This window comes from Euprymna scolopes, chromosome 35 (assembly GCF_053919585.1).
Source record: "Euprymna scolopes isolate OS-2025 chromosome 35, ASM5391958v1, whole genome shotgun sequence".
NCBI lineage: Eukaryota > Metazoa > Mollusca > Cephalopoda > Sepiida > Sepiolidae > Euprymna > Euprymna scolopes.
Genome location: NC_136516.1, coordinates 72,349,431 through 72,367,496, shown reverse-complemented (window position 1 = coordinate 72,367,496; position 18,066 = coordinate 72,349,431). Strand labels below are relative to the sequence as shown.

At 34.8% G+C, this 18,066-nt stretch overlaps 1 protein-coding gene and 1 pseudogene across 4 annotated transcripts in view; one reads left to right on the top strand and one right to left on the bottom strand.

The window, feature by feature from the left end:
- LOC145259924 (membrane progestin receptor gamma-B-like) overlaps window positions 1-18,066 on the top strand; it is a 204,058-nt gene that overhangs the window by 119,125 nt on the left and 66,867 nt on the right. The window lies entirely within an intron of this gene.
- Window positions 3,807-3,923, bottom strand: LOC145260007 (5S ribosomal RNA; annotated as a pseudogene).

The window sequence follows — 18,066 nt, the reverse complement described above, 5'->3', positions numbered from 1 at the left end:
CGGTAAAAATGGCACAATAAAAGTAGCACGTGAATAAATAGGAAAAAATGGCACAAGTGAAAAATACAGCTGAAAATCTCACAATGATTTTATCAAAATCTTAGGTAAAATATATAAAGTTTGTCAAATTAAAAATGAAATTATATCAACATTTCAAAGTAGATTTTGACTCTCTATTAAATTCCCCTTCACTGTCGCCCGAAAAAAAAAAAAAAAAAAAGAGGATTAGACTATTTTAGAATTGTAATCGGTAATTGTATCAGAATCAGGAAAAATATTGGAATCATCCCATCACTAGCTTGGATGTCTGCAAGCTGACTATAGCTTCCAGCAGTTTTTTCCCATGACTTAATATTAAACTGATTTATTAATATCACGTTGACAAGAAAGTTCTTGCGGTTTTAAATTTTTAAATTCAGATGAACATATCTCAGCTCGAACAAAAATTTATTGATCGAAATAAGCATCATCAAAATCAACACTCTTTTGCCAATGCAGAACAAGTGCCAGTAACGTAAAGATATTGCATTCTAGTGGCGATGAAGTCGCTCTAGCCGTTTTTGATATCGCTTAAGTTTTGGAATTATTTCTCACACAGAAAGTTGTTGAGATGCTTTAAAAAGTGATAGTTGGAAGGTGAGAAGTTTGGAGAGTATGGCGGATGAGTTTCGTAGCTCAATTCGTTCAACTTCTGCAGAGTCGGTTTAGCAATGTGCAGTCGGGCATTGTTGTGGAGGAGAATTAAGCCTTTTCTGTTAACTAATGCTGGGTGTTGTTGTCGAAGTTTCTAATGAATTTCATCCATTTGTTGACAATACTTCACCGCCGTAATGGTTTCGCCTGCATTCAAAAATGAAAATACATCATTTGAAATCAAAATTAAAAATTCCGCAAGAACTTTCTTCTCAACCGAAAATGTATTATTGCATTGTTTGGATTGCTGTTCTCATCTTGATTGTTATACTCACGTTTTAGATAATGTAATATAGACACATGACATAATAAATTGTTGCTACCCCTTCAAAAGGAGGGTTGACCTGTAAATTCATCCTTTCCGTTCCTTCGTTCGTCTGTCTGCACTTTTCTCAATAACTATGCCTTGAATTTTTTTGAAATTTTGCACAAACATTAAACATGATATAAGTAAAAAAGTAAAAGAACGGATTTTCCATAAAATCTCCGGTTGCCCTCCTGGGGGTGCTTTTTGGGTGAAAATGGCTAAAATTGACACTTTTGTGCTTATTTAAAGAAAATTGTTGCCTTGGATTTTTATAAAACTTTCTGAAAAGTTGTAACTAACTGATTTCTATATAATTTTGTTTGTCTATACTTCGTGATAACTCATGGGTGTGTCCCAGGGGCTCTTTTAGGGCTAATAAAAACACTCCATTTTGGGGATTTTTTTTACCATATCTGTCCAAAATTCTCTGTGTATGTCTATTTAGCAGTTTTTGTTATATGGCATTCACCCTAGGTGGATTGAACCGGCTTCCTCCAAAGGAAAGTGTCAAAGGAATATTAAATTCACATTGATTATTCCTGTATGACACAAAAAGTAACAGTGTTTGTTAACAAAATGAATATTTGTCCATTTTTTTTTGTTTTTCTTTCATTGTAAGCAATAATAGCGCCTTTTTTTTTTTTTTTTTACTATTGGAGCATTTGAATAAATTATGCATTTAAAATTCTGCTATTCACTCATAATTTACTACCCTACGTATCAGGATACTTCTGTTCGTATGTTAGTATAGATGTTAGATGCTCTCCGAGATGAATGAGAAATGTTTGAATTGCCATTTGATGACATTTAACGTAAATTATTAAAAAAAAAATAAATAAATAAAAAAAGCAAACTATACGAACTCCGCACAAAATATCAGATTATCTTGTAAAAACGCCGAGAGCGTTCGCTGTGCATCACCATCTGCGATGAAGAAAGTACACGTGTCCCCATTATGGAAACAGGCGAAATCTTTCTGGTGCATTTAATGGTGAATGTTTGAGTGAATAACCCAGTTTAAAGGTTTAGCTATTATTTAGCTGTGTGACTGAAGAAAAAAAAATTCTTTATGTTTTTGTAATTTTTGCCCTTTTATTCCTATGTTGTCAGTTAAAAAATAACAATGAAAATACACGAAAACGTGTATGCGTGTGTGCATATATTAGTGGCCTGGCAAGGCCACAGAGGAGAGGACCGAAGTGGGAAAACTGAAGCTGGCCTGCAGCACACTATGTATACAAATATAGGCAAATTTGGGCATAGTTTATTGGTTTGAAAATATAGGTTCTTTTTTACTAATTGTCATAAAATTTTAACCATAGAATAGTATCTTTAAAAAGCCTGCAAATTTTCATGTAGTTTCATCCCATAGTACCAAAGATATGAGTATTTCAATATTCAATTTGGCTTCCAGTATAGATATATATTAGTGGCCTCAATAAATCGACAGAACATTAACTCTATAATAATATATACAAAATCTGCAAGAATTAAAATATCATATTTAAGCGTACTTATGACCGGGCCTTGCCGGGCGTTCGTGCTAGCTTAGATAAATACTTTTGCAGTTTTAACAGAAAATCTACAATAATATCAGAGCACCTCCATTTATGCTGAACATCTACAGAATACCAACATCAGTATATTACTTATGAATGAGTCCACTGTGGAATTTCCACAGGTCCCACAAGTAACAATATATTACCTTATCAAATATTTGATGATTTCTTTATAGTTTCTAGAAAAAATAGAATAAAATGTTTTTGGCATCGCAGATTTTTTTAATTTTTAATTTTTTTAATTCCATTTTCACCCCAAGCAAGGCACAGTGCCACTTTGAAGTAGGGGGCTTCTATCAGCAACATAATTTACAGGGACATTATGAAGGGAGATGAGCAGCAAGAAGTCTGTTCACATTACATTTGAACTTCTGCATGTCTGTACAGTTGGGGAAGCAGAATCCTGGAAGAGAGTTCCAAAGTCTAGCGGTTCTGGGGGAAAAAAAACTATTGAAGTAGAAAGCTCTCTTACATCTAGGGATCTCTACTGTGTAGGGGTAGGATTTAGCTGCTTGTCGGGTTTGTCGGAGGTATTTACATCGAGGGGGTACAAGTGCTTGTAGTTCGTCAGAACATTTACCATTAAAATACTTGTAGAATGGGCAGAGGGATGCATCATTTCGTCGATGAGACAGAGACTGAAGCTTAGATGACAGTTCAGGACCTATCAGGTTGGCGACTCTCTTTTGAACCCTGTCCAGGAGTGAGAGATTAGTAGCAGATGCACCAGGCTAAATATGACAACAGTACTCCATACATGGGCAAATGGTGACCTAAAAACATTACTTCAGAATTACTTTACAACGCTAAGTGACAATCTTTGCAACTGTGTGGTTTATATAAACACAATGATTGCCTCTCACATAGGTAATTATATGTTTGCATGTTCTAGAGCGGGTAAGCCAGAAAATCTTTATAACTACACATAAAATAGAAAAATCAAAAGTATTGTGAAATTATGCATATAAGATTCATGCACTTTCTCTTTTTTTTCGTTTAACCACACTAATTAACAGTAATGCATGGTTCGTACAACTAGTATATATATATATATATAAGTAAGGCTCCTTCAGTCTTTGACAGACTATAGATACCCATGTAGGTGTGTGTGTGCGCGTGAAATTTTTTGTGGCAGGAGGTGTGCAATCTCCAATCACACTTCTCCTTAGTTGACGTTGTTAAATACCAGTGGCAAGTGAAGTGTGTATACAGGATGACTGAAAACAAATGCTGAGATAAGCGGAGAGCACATACAGCTCCTAGAATTCCCAAATGGTCACCCATCTGGTACTAACCAGGCTCAACGTTGCTTAACTTTGGTGATCTGACGAGATCCGGTGTGTCAATGCGATTCTGCCATATATGAGGAGAGTTCCAAAGGTAATGGCTCCTATTTTTTATTCCGTCCAAATGGATCAGAGGTGATTGAAAATTGCATTGTTATCATGACTGAACTTACGCATTCATGACCTGAAAGTTTCATCTCTCTATTGCAGATATTGATGGTGTGAGACTCTAAAAAGGCAAACCTTGTCAAGGACGTGTGTCTGAAGCAGAGATATGTCGTTGAATTCCTGATGAAAGTGCATTGAGAATCATAGTGACTATGTAGAAAAATAAGTCCTGGAGCATAAAAGGTCATTCGTTTTAATAGTACCACTCCCGCCTTCATAGATCTTCAACTTTTTGAAGTCTTTACTTTTGGAACGAGTCTCATAGAGATATGCGAAAAATCATATTGGTATTGTTATATTTATATACTATCTTGAAAAAAGCATAAAAACTATTGACATATCTTGTTGTGACTCATCCCTTTAATTACATCATTTAAAAAGCAACCTTGAAAAAAAAAAAAAACAATTATTAATTTATGTAACAAATGTTACATAAATTACTTCCTCATTGATTTGCAAGGTCTTTTTTTTATTCAGACTTGTCTAATTGAATAAAACAGACACATTCCATCTATAATATAAATCTCGACTATCTGTTTAAATGAGTGTATGTATGTTTGCATGTCTGCCTAAAACTTTCGACAGAGGTGACGGATTTTCACGAGATCGGTATCGTTTTGAAGCTTGACCCTTTAGACGACAAATATCGAAAAATTGTCTAAAAACATTAATTCCTTCACCCTCAACTGGGCACTTTTCTACAAGGAGGGGTCGCTTTTTTCGCTGATATTTTCGAAAGTCATCCCCCTCTTTTATTGTCTAGCCTTAATTTAAATCTTTGCCACATCTGGTTTGGCGATGGACGCAATGGCAAAAACGTCACTTTTTATTTTCTACGTTATTTTCCTCCTTCGTGATACGGGTTCAGGCCTGCTTGCCTACTACCACTTTTTTTTTTTTTTTTTTGCTCAGCACACACCTACAAACACCCGGGCAACGCCGGGCACCCAGGCTAGTTTAGAATAATTACGAAACAGACGGACAAATATTCAGAATACTATAATAGAGATTTTCCTTTTTAACTGATTTTCTATTTGTTCCTTCCTGTGCTGGCTTTTGGTCACCGTCTTTTTATTTATTTTGTTTCTATAAGACATTTATGGATTATTATTTTAATGCCACTTATTTAATCCTAGATTCTGTGTCCATACCCCTGTTGTGACTGCTGGATTAGTGTTCAGGAAAAATCAATAAAAAAAATTATATGTTACAAGGTGCCCCACCCCACTTCACTCCTTGAAAAAAAAAAAAAAAGAAAAGAAAAAGAAAATGCAACTCATGAAATCATTAACAACAATGACAACCCTTTCGGTGGCCCAACTTCATTTACTATGAATAAGCTTTAGTTTTTCTGACTTGTCCACCATGTTTCAGTCGTGAATGCCCAACAATCTTTTTTTTTAATGTTTCTGAATTTTTGAGATGAGGATTAATAATTTGGAATATATGGATTATTCAGACTACTGTTCTCATCTCGAGCATTGTTCTCACAAGGTTTCAGCCAATATAACTTTCTTCAGGTGTATCTTGTCGAACTCGTGAATATGTATGGAATTTCAAACGGAACTCTTTATTTAATCCACGGTTCTGTCAGCCATGACTAATAATACAGTTGTGAATTATTTAAAACTTCTAGTCACTCATGTTTTTTTTTTTTGTTTTTTTTGGGGGAAATTTCATACAGGTCCCTGAGTTTGACAGAAATATTTCCGATTTCAACAGGATACTCCTTATGAAGGTCAAAAGTGACATCAGTTGAAACGTTGTGAGAATAATATTCGCGATGAAAGCAGTAGTGCTAATAATCCAAATAATAAAATGTCTTTGCTTTGTTATTTAATGATGTGTTCCAAATGTGAACTTCTACATTGATTAATACTGAGCACTATTCAGTGATCAATAAGAAGTTTGGAGCAAATAAAGAAAAGACTAAAGTAGTAATATTAGTTACAATAGCAGGATGATGTAAATCTCTCTCCCTCTCTCTCTCTCTCTCTCTCTTCATCTCCGTCGTCTTTCCAGATGCTTCACCACCGAATCTACACGACTTTTCCAGTTCCCTCGATCTTGCATGACAGTTTGCAGGCCCCGAACACTTTCCAATCTTGTGTCCTGTAGCAGATTGTCAATGTAGGTCATTCTTTTTCTACCATAATTTGGGTTTCCATCTGTTGGTATCCAGAGAACTAGCTTGCTGGCTTCCTCTTTGCTATGTCTCATGCAGTGACCGGCTACTCTCATCCTTCTCTGCTGTACTTTCACTGATACTGATGGTAGGTCACCATTAAGCACTGGCATGGAGTGCATGTCACAAGTTAAGGAAGATATGGTCATCCACTCTCTTAGAAAAGTTGAAAGTAGAAACAGTCCTTCTCTCTGCTGCTGAAGCATGGACTCTTACAGATGCACTGAAGAAGAGACTGGATGGCTGTTACACACGGATACACAGAATGGCCTTCAATACATCATGGAAAAGCCGTGCAACAAATTAACAGCTTTATGGTAAATAAATGAATGACATAAATAAAGAAGACAAAGATATATATATTGTTTATTTCTAATCATGTCATGTAAGCACAATGTACACTGAACCATTGTTGATCCAATGTATCACGGGTCGTCTATTATCTTTAAAACTAATTTGAATCTTTACAAGCTGCACCTAGTGTCATTATTTCTTTGACAACATTTCGTTTGTCTCATAAAATAATCAACTATATTATATGATATACAAGTCGATCTAGTGCATGAACAGTAGAATAGGTCCTTTTCCTTTCCTTTTCCTTTTTAATTAAATCTGTCTATGGGGAGAAAGTTGAGTATTTGTCAATGGTGGATACTGATACCAAAAACTTGATATCAAACTTGCATCAATTCTTTTAGCAACTAATTTTAAAAGATTGAGAAGAATGTTGTAGTTTGCTCGAAGCATTGTGCATAGTGTTCATTTGGAGGTAGTTTTGTAGAAAATTCAGTTCTGTAGAAAAACACAATTGGATATGAGAAAAGGTAAACAGAATAAATGACAATTTTGAAAGATTTTAATAATTTCCAATTAAAAATTATTTCAACGTAATGTATCGAGCCAGTATGTTATCATATTGTTATGTTCCTTGAATTTTCGAGGTAAATCTCGTCTTCAGAAAGAGAATAATTTTTTTGTAAATATGTACGATTAATCAGTTGAGATGTATTAGGGTTGCAGCAAATCATAAATTATTAACGTGCGAGTTGTTTTTTGTTTGTTTTGTAAAACTTTATTTCAACTTAAACAAGGCATATTGTCGCTAAAGCATAACGGGCTACTGTAACTAGGAACTAGATTTATAGTGGGCATCTTAAGTGGGGAGTTGTATAGCAAGATGTCTGTGCACATTACATTTAAATTGATCATCAAAGTTAAGCAACATTGAGCCTGGTCAGTACTAAAACGGGTGAACATCTGGGAATTTCAGGTGTTGTATGTGCTCTCCGCTTATCACAGCATTGTTTCCAGTCGTCCTGGACTTCCTCTTCCACTGGACTCAAGCAATACCGATTCAGGAGAAGTGTGATTAGGGATTGTGCAACCCTTGCCTTACAGTTACATGTCCAGCTACCCTTACAGGGAGTATCCATTGTCTTTTGTGACTGAATGAAGGGGATGGTACAGCTGAAGAAAGAGAGAGCAAGGAGGAAATTTTAAATGCAAATGATTCAAGGAAAGAAATTTGAATAGAATGTTTTCAGCATTTTTGGATCTTTACAGTGACGGAGTGGGATTTTACTGCTAGTTAGGTTGTTCAATACATTGGGGGGGGGGTACAAGTGCACTAAGTTTGTCGGATCACATTCTATGAGATGCCACATTATAGCGATGGGACAGGATGGGACCTATTAAGTTAGGGTCTTTCTTTTGTAACCTGTTCTAGAGGAAGAGACTAGTTGTTGATTGAAACCACTATCTTCAGACAATGCTCACCTGAAACTGTAGAGATTCAATTCCTCTATCCACTGCACCACAGACCCTGAAGGGGGATCAAGGTTGGATTTTTTTGTCTTATGAATCCAAGATTTTTTTTTTTGTTGTTGTTTTTTTTTACACACTTGAAGTTAATTAACGTTGAGCCTGATTAGTACCGAACGAGTTACCATTTGAGAATACTAGGCATTGTATGTAGGACAACGTTGACACTTCCCTGCAAGAACTACAAAAACCTAACGTTGTCATCCTCCCTGACCATCGTATACAAGCAACTGAAGACGTCTTGTAAATTTAATATTCCCATGATTCTTCTTCCTTTGGAAGAAGCTGGTTCAAGCCATCTACGATGAATGCTGCTGTCTGTCTGTTTGTTCCTTTTAAATTACAATTTTATATTACATACTTCATACAAATATCTTCAAAATAACAAGAGTTTCTGAAATATTGAATGCTACTGTAGTCACGAATAAAATATGTATCGAAAATGTCACAAAATAATAAAGTTATTAAAAAACGTTTGCCACTTTCTTGTTCAATTTAAATTTCAGGTGCTTATGCACTCATGTTACTGTGCTATCTTTTTATAGTATTTTCAAGTTAAATTCAAGTTTTACGATATCTTTTTTTTTATCATTAAATTATAATGTGAAAGTACAGAATAATTACAAAAGACCTTCCCCTCCCCTTGCTAAGAATGTCTTTCTAAATAATAACGTTATTATTTCAGCACGGTAACATAAGCGCTTAAGTACCAAATTTTATGTTTATTTCATGTGCTTTGTATAAAAAAGTAGTAACTTTGCCTCCATTGCCAAGACAGAGTTCAAAATCAACTTCATAATCTAGTGAAGATTAACCTATTCTGTTCAACATTCATAGCAAAAAAATTCATTTTACTTTCACAACAGAAAAACACTTTCCCTTCTTCCTCAATGTGCCTAGCATCATTTTCATGGACAACGCTTCTTTGAAAGGAATCCTCATCTGTGGAGCATATAACCGTGGGGCTACTTTCCTGCAGACTACAACATAGTTGTCTTTAAACCGAATATTAACACATACTTGTAATTAACTATCTCATAAAATCAAAGTTAGTTCATACCATTGATCACTTTCTGCTCGCAGTCGTTCTATCCCATTCTTGTTCTCGATGACTTTTGGCCTTAATAAATGGTAACCAAAAAGTAAAAAAAAAAAAATATATATATATATATATATATAAAAGCTTCTGAAAATTGATATATTGATTGTTACTTGAGAATGGCCCAAAATGTTACATCTGTATTATTTCGATTATTTGGACTTGTTCTCTTCTTGGGTATTTTTCTCACAACTTTTCAGTCGATTTAATCTTCGATCTTAGTTCAGGTCTATTTTTTCGAACTTCTGAATCTGTGCAGAATTTTTATACAAGGGGAACTTGTTCTCATTTTATCGTCCCTCCCACCAGTTTTGGCAAATTGCATACAGAATTCTGAACAGAAGCGTGTGCTCTATCCCAACTATCATCAATGGACCTGAGTTAATCTTGTCAGCATCAGACAAAGCCAAACTCTTTGCCAAGAACTTTGCAGCCAATTCTACCTTTTGCGACCAAGGCCGCCAACCCCCAATATTTCCTCCTGTATCAGAAAACACACTATGTGATATCTGTACGTGATGTTGCCAAGCTAATCAAGAACCTTAATTCCAGTAAAGCAACCAGGCCCTGACGGTATTCCAATTATAGTACTCAAAAAACTTCAACCAGAACTAGCACCCATACTTACAAAACTGTTTAAACGTTTTCTTAAGGAGAATTGCTTCCCATCACCCTGGAACATCTCATCAGTATGCCCTGTATTTAAGAATTCAGGTGATCGTTCATCCCCCTCTCAGTACAGGCCAATAAGTCTCCTGTGCGTCATGAGTAAGTTGCTGGAATCTGTGTTAAATAGAGAAGTAATCAACCATCTTAGCAAAAATAACCTTCTTAGTGACACACAATATGGTTTCCATTCTGCTAGATCTACAGCAGATGTGCTTGCAGTTATATCTCATAGGATTAGCGAATCTCTCGACAGAGGCAACCTTTCTAGGGCAATTGCTCTTGACATATCAAAGGCCTTTGATAGGGTATGGCATAAAGGTTTACTTCACAAGATCTCCAGCTATGGTATAGCTGGAAATGTCTTCTCAATTATTAAATCATTTCTCTCTGATAGGTTCATAAGAGTAGTAGTTGATGGGCAAAAATCAGAAGCTCACAGTATAAATGCTGGAGTCCCTCAGGGGTCCATCCTGGGCCCAACTCTTTTCCTGATCTACATTAATGATCTTCAAAATCACATCCTTACATCATTCGTAGACATTTTTGCTGACGACACTACCATCTATGGTAGCACATCTAAGACAGTAAACGACCAAGTTCTCTCCGATTCTCTCTCCTCTGATCTTGATCACGTTGTACAATGGGGAAAGGAGTGGCTTGTTACTTTTAATGCATCTAAAACCAAGCTCCTCTCTTTACATCATCAACGTTCTGATCCCCATCTGGCATCAATTAAAATGAATAGCTCTCGTCTTGAGGAGGCCTCAAGTTTTGACCTTTACTCCTGATTTTAAATGGAATACGTACATTAAATCTGTTGCCAAGGCCGCTGGAAAAAATGGTCGGATCCTTCCATCGATCCAGTAGATATCTCACTGCTGATGCAATTCTCTATCTATATAAGAGCCAGATACATCCAAGGATGGAATACTGTTGCCACATCTGAGCAGGAGCTGTTAGAAAAGACTTGTCCTGCCTTGATAGGGTTCAAAATAGACTTCGTGGCTTAGTGGGAGATGTCCTTTTCTCTTCGCTGCAACCTCTATCTCACAGAAGAGATGTTGCGAGTTTGTCTCTGCTTTATCGTAATTTTCATGGAAAGTGTTCGACTGAGCTTCAATCTATGGTCCCCCCTCGCCAAACTTTCACAAGAAGCACTAGACTAGCTGAAAACATTATCAATAATTTTCCCCACTCTTTATCTGTGCCTAAACCTAAACATAGATTCTATGATCAAAGCTTCTTTCTTAGAACTGCACACTGCACGCCTGTGGAATTGTCTTCCGTTTTCCTGCTTTCCAGCTGTCTATAATATGGTTGTCTTCAAGTCCAACGTGAACAAGTTTCTGATGAGCCGTTCCACTTAAGTTAACAAATTTACCGAACTTCCATTACTATCGATTACTATATTGTCCTTTTGACTACTCTACACTCTTTAACCCCTATCCTTAAGTGGCCTATCGGCCTTGATAAGTGGTGACGCCTATGTAAAAAAAAAAAAAAAAAAAAAAAACTAAATAAGATTAGAGCTTACATTAGCCAAAACGTTATGAGAATAATATCCAAGATAACAAATATATAATTTGAGGTTGCTATTTTCCAAAGGTAGGGTAACCAGCGAAATATGAGGTTTATACAAGAGTGCTCAATACAGCAGTAGAGCAAGTTAAATTTTAGATTTGTCTTTACATAAGCATGACTGTGTAGCAACAAACTACTGCTTATGTAAAGACAAATCTAAAATATATACATATATAATGTATAAATCCTTTCAGATGAGGCTTCATAATTTGTTATTCATTTTTTTTTTTTTTTGCGGACTGTTATCCTCATCTTTATAGTTGTTGTTAGTGTCAGTTCTCACAATTGACTGATACTCAGCATTCTCCACATATTGAACATATTTAATTTTTTATTATTTTGAAATTAAAAATCAAGCTATCCGATGGTGTTTAGTGAAACAACAACAACCATGAAGATGAGGATAACAACCTGCAAAAAAAAAAAATGGATACACACGATAACACTATTCTGAATAACCAAATCAAAAGTAAAACCCGTATACTTTTTGGCCATGTCAAACGATAAACCACTGGTCTGTCAAAGTTATGCTTTGAGGATATGTTAAAAGGCAAAAAGAGGTAGGGAAAGCCAGGGAGAAAATGGAGAGAAAATATCTTTGATCGACATCCCTCAACAGTTGGGCATCCATCAACCAACTTGCCCTGGATCGGAAGGAAATATAATTCACGTGGGTTCACAATCTGCACCAAGCAGAAGATACAGCTCATGATGAGTCCGAATACTCCAAATAATATACATTATGAGCATTCATCTTGGAAATTTCAAAACATGTTAAAGTTGTAAAAAAAAGGATGATTACCGTTTTCATGTTTTATTTACATTTCTTTATTTTGCATAAATTTAAAAAGTGTCTCAAATATAAATTGCTACTCTAGTCTTCGGTATTTGTCTAAAATATGTATCAAATGATGACGTTATTAAAAAGAAAAATTGTGACTTTCTTGTCCCATTTAATTTTTATTTGTTTGAGTTTTGTGTAAAAGTGAACGTCTTGCAAACTGCGAGGGCTCTAACCTTGGATATGATCCAAACATTTGTATATAAAAAAAGGCCACAAATTTTATCCTCTGCTTCTTATTAATGGGGGTAGAGAGTTTATTTGCCCACCTCAGCAAAATGTGGCACAAGGCCGGAAAGTGGGGATCCAGCAGGCTCCCCTAAAGGAGGAGCACTCCTGCAATTGTAAAAATTGCCTGAGTAACCCCGTCGGCATTCCCCAGTCGGGCGCCTCAGGCAGTAAGCGATAAACTTACTCCACCGGAAATCCCAGTGGCAAGGCCTGGGAGAGTGGACCTCCTAGGTATTACCCAGGCAGCATACCTCAGTCCGATAGGTGCTGGGCCGGTTCCCGGCCCCTCACCTGTCGGCTGAGTGTCAAGAACGGATCCTTGATGAGTACTCTACCTTGTCTCCCTGCCCCCGAAGCCGCTAGGAGACCTTCCCCATCAGAGGACTAATGGGTGTATGACACCAATGATTTCGCCAATCATTTTTATAACCACTGGCTGTGCTAACCAACCAATGAAAATCTTCCAAAGTTACTATAAAAATTGTTGAATTTTAGATTCAATCAGTTCGCCATTAACTACGTCACGGACCACATTTGATTCTTGGCCGCCATCTTTGTTACTAGCAATTACTGCTGGCATCTTTGTTGCTGGAAAATACTTCACACTCAGTATCGAGACTGCACTCTGTTCAACATGTCTCAACCCTTAACAGTTGGCTAATTTTTTATCTTGAGGTGTTTTTCTTTTTACCTCCTTACATCAATTGGCTTCATGCTTTGTCATGAGCGATTTCCATGAAAAAAATCGCTCAAAATTTATCGCCGATTAGAAATCCAGTTATTAGTGTTAGTACTCTCAATTGACTGATACTCAACTTTTTCCTCACATTTAACAATTTTTTTTTTTTTCAAGTTGAAAACCAAACTATCCGATGGTTTTAGTTCTCTCTCTAGTATTTTCCCAATTTTTCTTTTCTCTGACAAGTTTTTGGCATGTAGATGTTTGTAAACATTGTCATTTGAGAAGATTAAATGAGAAGATTGTAGTGCTCAATCAGACTGGAACGAGTTAACGCCTAGAATTCTTTTTACATTTTAAGAATGGAAAAATAATTAGATTAAAGCTTGTTTTTTATCTGACACCGACTTCAACGATTTATATGCCTCACCTGCAATGAAAAAGACAAAACTTCTTATAAAGCTTTTTTGTCTATATATATATATATATATATATATATATATATATATATATATATATATATAATGTACATACTAGCAGAAGTACTCATTTAAGTAGTTATCGTCTCAAATTTTGTTTTAATTGCGGTTCGCTGAAATTATTTCAAGTAAAGAGCATTAAAAACTATTTCAAAACAAAAAAACACACCAACTGAACTTTTATTAACTATGGTAACATAGTCGTTTGTTGGCTTTTCTGCTAAACACTCTTACTAAATAATATCGACGAAATATCGAAAAACAAAGAAACAAAAACAGTTTTGAAAAATAATGAAGCTTTACTTACTTTAGTAAAATAATCCGAAACAGCAAAATGGGATATTAAAAAAGTAAACACGTAATTATTTTAGTTTTTTAAAGCAAAGAATCGATATAAATATGAATAAGAAGAAAATGGCGCCCTTTTCAAGCAGAACGACTTTGTTTCAGTTTTACAGTATTGAACGGTGTAGTATTGCACCGTCGAATTCAGGGTTGTACTATTGTAATGTAAAGAACATGCAGAAAGGGTTGCAATCAACTGAATTCCTTCTAGTACACTGGCAAAAACAGCTTAAACAGATATATAAATAAAAATAAAAAAGTCATGTAAATGTTTTTAAAAAGACACATAATCACGTGAGCAGGATTTTTTCCTTCTTTTGACACGATAACAAGTAACGTTCTTATTTTTTATTATTTATCTATTTATCTATTTTCAAAAGAGTGCCACGTGTAAGTGGAGAAGGAAAAAACAGAGTTATGCAAAATTTGTGTCGAGAATTGTCTAAAGTTCCGACTTATTTTTTTTTTTTGGCTTTCACTTTAATAAGAACATGAATTTATGAGGTGAATTTATTCGACACAATATGGTTCAACTCAAAAAAATAAATAAAAGCTAACGTGAATTAAGATTAAAGTTAACGTGTTATTGTGGACCCTCACCCCTTTTAAAAAACTTTGTTAAACTTTGTGACATATTTACATTCTATGGAGGTCAGGCGCGAACGAACACCCAATAATTTTACTATACCATATCTCTTCAAACTGAAACATAATTATCAAAGTATACTTACGCAAATGGATATGAAAAGTCTTTGTTAAAGTTTGTGCCATATTTCCATAGAGTACAGGCGCAAATGCAGACCCTACAATTTTATTATACCATCCCTATTTAAGTTGAAACATACTTATCAAAGTATTATTATGTACATCTATATCAAAAACTCTTGTAAACGTTTTTTTTTTTTTCATTTTTTTTTTCATACTGCGTGAACGCAGACCCCACAATTTTTATGAACCACCGTTCTGCCAAATCAAACATACCTATTCCTGATCCTCGATACATCTTCTATCATTATATGTAATCAGTTTTTTAAAATAATCAACCATATAGGAGCCTATTCGTGACCACACACACACACGTTCAGCTTTATATATATATTTTTTTTTTTTTTTTTTTTTTTTTTTTTTTACAAAGGCATCACCACATTATCAAGGCCCAGAGGCCACTCAAGGATAAAGGTTAAAGAGTGTACAGTAGAAGTTGGTCAATATAGTAATCATTAGTAATGAAAATTTGGTAAATTTAATAACTTATATGGAACGGCTCATCAAGAACTTATTTACTTTAGACTTGAACAAAACCATATTGTAGTCAGCCGGAAAGCAGGAAAACGGAAGACAATTCCACAGGCGTGCAGTTCTAAGAAAGAAGCTTTGTTCATGGAATCTACGTTTAGGTTTAGGCACAGATAAAGAGTGGGGGAAATTATTGATAGTGTTTACAGCTAGACGAGTGTTTCTTGTGAAAGTTTGGCGAGGGGGGACCATAGATTGAAGTTCAGTTGAACACTTTCCATGAAAATAACGATACATCAGAGACAAACTCGCAACATCTCTTCTGTGAGATAGAGGTTGCAAGGAGGAGAAAAGGACATCTCCTACGAGGCTACGAAGTCTATTTTGAACTCTATCAAGGCAGGACAAGTTCTTTCTAGCAGCTCCTGCCCAGATGTGGCAACAGTATTCCATCCTTGGACGTACCTGGCTCTTATATAGATAGAGAATAGCATCAGCAGTGAGATATCTACTGGATCGATAGAAAGATCCCACCATTTTTCCAGCGGCCTTGGCAACAGATTTGATATACGTGTTCCATTTAAGATCAGGAGTAATGGTCAAGCCCAGAAGCTTGTCAAAACTTGAGGCCTCCTGAAGACGAGAGCCATTCATTTCAATTGATGACAAATGTGGATTAGAATGTTGATGATGTAAAGAGAGAAGCTTGGTTTTAGATGCATTAAAAGTAACCAGCCACTCCTTTCCCCATTGTACTACGTGCTCAATATATATATATATATATATATATATATATATATATATATATATATAATGGTACAATCATGTTGACACACCGGTTCTCGCCAGATCACCGAAGTTAAGCAACGTTGAGCCTGGTCAGTATTAGGTGGGTGACCATTTGGAAAGGCAAGGTGCTGTATGTACTGCAAGGTAAAATACCAGGTTGAGAAACTAGCACTGTCTATCCTTCTCCCAAGGGTATATGGGAGTCTCTTAAACTGTTGTAGGCACCCCGTCTAGTGATGGCGTTACAATAAAAATACCCTTGAAAGCCCTGACAAAGCATCAAGTATTCAACTACCAACAAGATTTGAATTACACTACACACTCGTGTAGTGCGGTCAATCTCGACTGCAGCCGTGCTGGATGGATGGATGGATGGACATACATAACAACATAATGTGTAGTCTGGTATTTTACTATTAAGCAGAAAAATACATTCCAATTTTCAGTTGTTGAATACTCCCTATGATTGTTTACTGTAAATTCCTGCTAACATGATATTTCTAGATACTTATTTACCTTCCATTCATGTGTTAATTGCTGGTGGCCTGGAGATAAGATGCTATCATACGTAATCAAGCAATAATTATCATTCCTTACACTGATGATAGCATAAGCATGAAACACTAGTGTCTGTTGATTTAAAAATAATTGTTAATATTTATTTAAAACTATAGATATATATAAAACAAGCAAGAAAATTTATGATGAAAAATTCAATAAATTATATTTATTCATCAAATATTCAAATAAGGAATTAAAATAAAGAAATAATCATTTACACATAGATTTTCAAAGATAGGCTCTTTTCATCAAAGGATGAAAAAAAAATGAAACCTGGCAGGCATAAGTTGACTAAACGTGTTACTTCTATGCATGCACATATATACATTTTTATCTTTATTTTATTTCTTATGGACTTAGCTCAGATGGTAACAACTAAAGCTGGAAAACTAAATATTTTAGTTTCGATTCTAACTGATTGCACTCAAATTATATATATATACATACATATATATATATATATATACATATATATATATATATATATATATATATATATATATATATTACCTTTTTAAACCACCACTAAATATTGGGTTCAATATAATAATCAATAGAGAATTGGCTCTATAATAATAAATACGAAATCTACATAAATTAAAATATCATATTTAAGTGTATTTTACGACCGGACAACGCCAGACGATCTGCCAGTTGTTTATGCAATTGAGAAATCAGATGTTGTCTTTTATGTTGCAAAGAAATCAGATGTCGTCTTTTACATAGCTACGAAAGTGAATGTAGTCTATTATGTAGCTGTCGATGTTGAGAAAGTGGGTATCGTCTTTTATGTAGTCGATAAAATATATTTAAAAAAAATTGTGAATTAAAAGGCATCTGCAATAGAAGTAAAGAAATGAAAGTGCTAAAGTAATACATCAAACGATATTGTTATAATCTGCTATCCGAGGGTGTGAATTGATTAAAGCGAAGTACAAAAACTCAGTTAATAATAAATTGAGTAATGAAAAAAAAAAAAATGAAAATATCCAATATGTTAGAAGGGCGCTTCTACACTATTAGGTCGGAATTTTGTTTTTTATTTATTTATTTTTTTTTTTGATAAATGTAGTTTTCAGATAAATACAATGGTCTCTTCTGATTTCTTTTCTTCTTTTTTTTTTGTCAATTCTAAGTTACAATGATAGCTTCCAAATTATACAGTCAAAATTACCTAAATATTACTGAATTATTAAACAAAAATAACTTTAATCGTGTTATCAGGTGAAAAATTTCGGCCATCTTGTTTAAATCAAACGGAAAATGACCTAACTTTTGAACTCTCCTGTGTTTTACGATTATTTTCATCAAATTCTATTTTTATTTTCTTTAATAGATAATTTTCTACATTATCGATTTTCGTAATTTTTGGATATAATCATCTTAAAAATACGAGGAATACGTAGATATCATTGTTTTCGTGTGAAATTCAGTCTTGCGATTTTCGGAATTTCGTCATAATAGTCTAGAAGCGCCGTAAAACGTTTTCAGGAAATCAATTTATAAATAAATTTCTTGTCAATGGAAAACGTTTCCC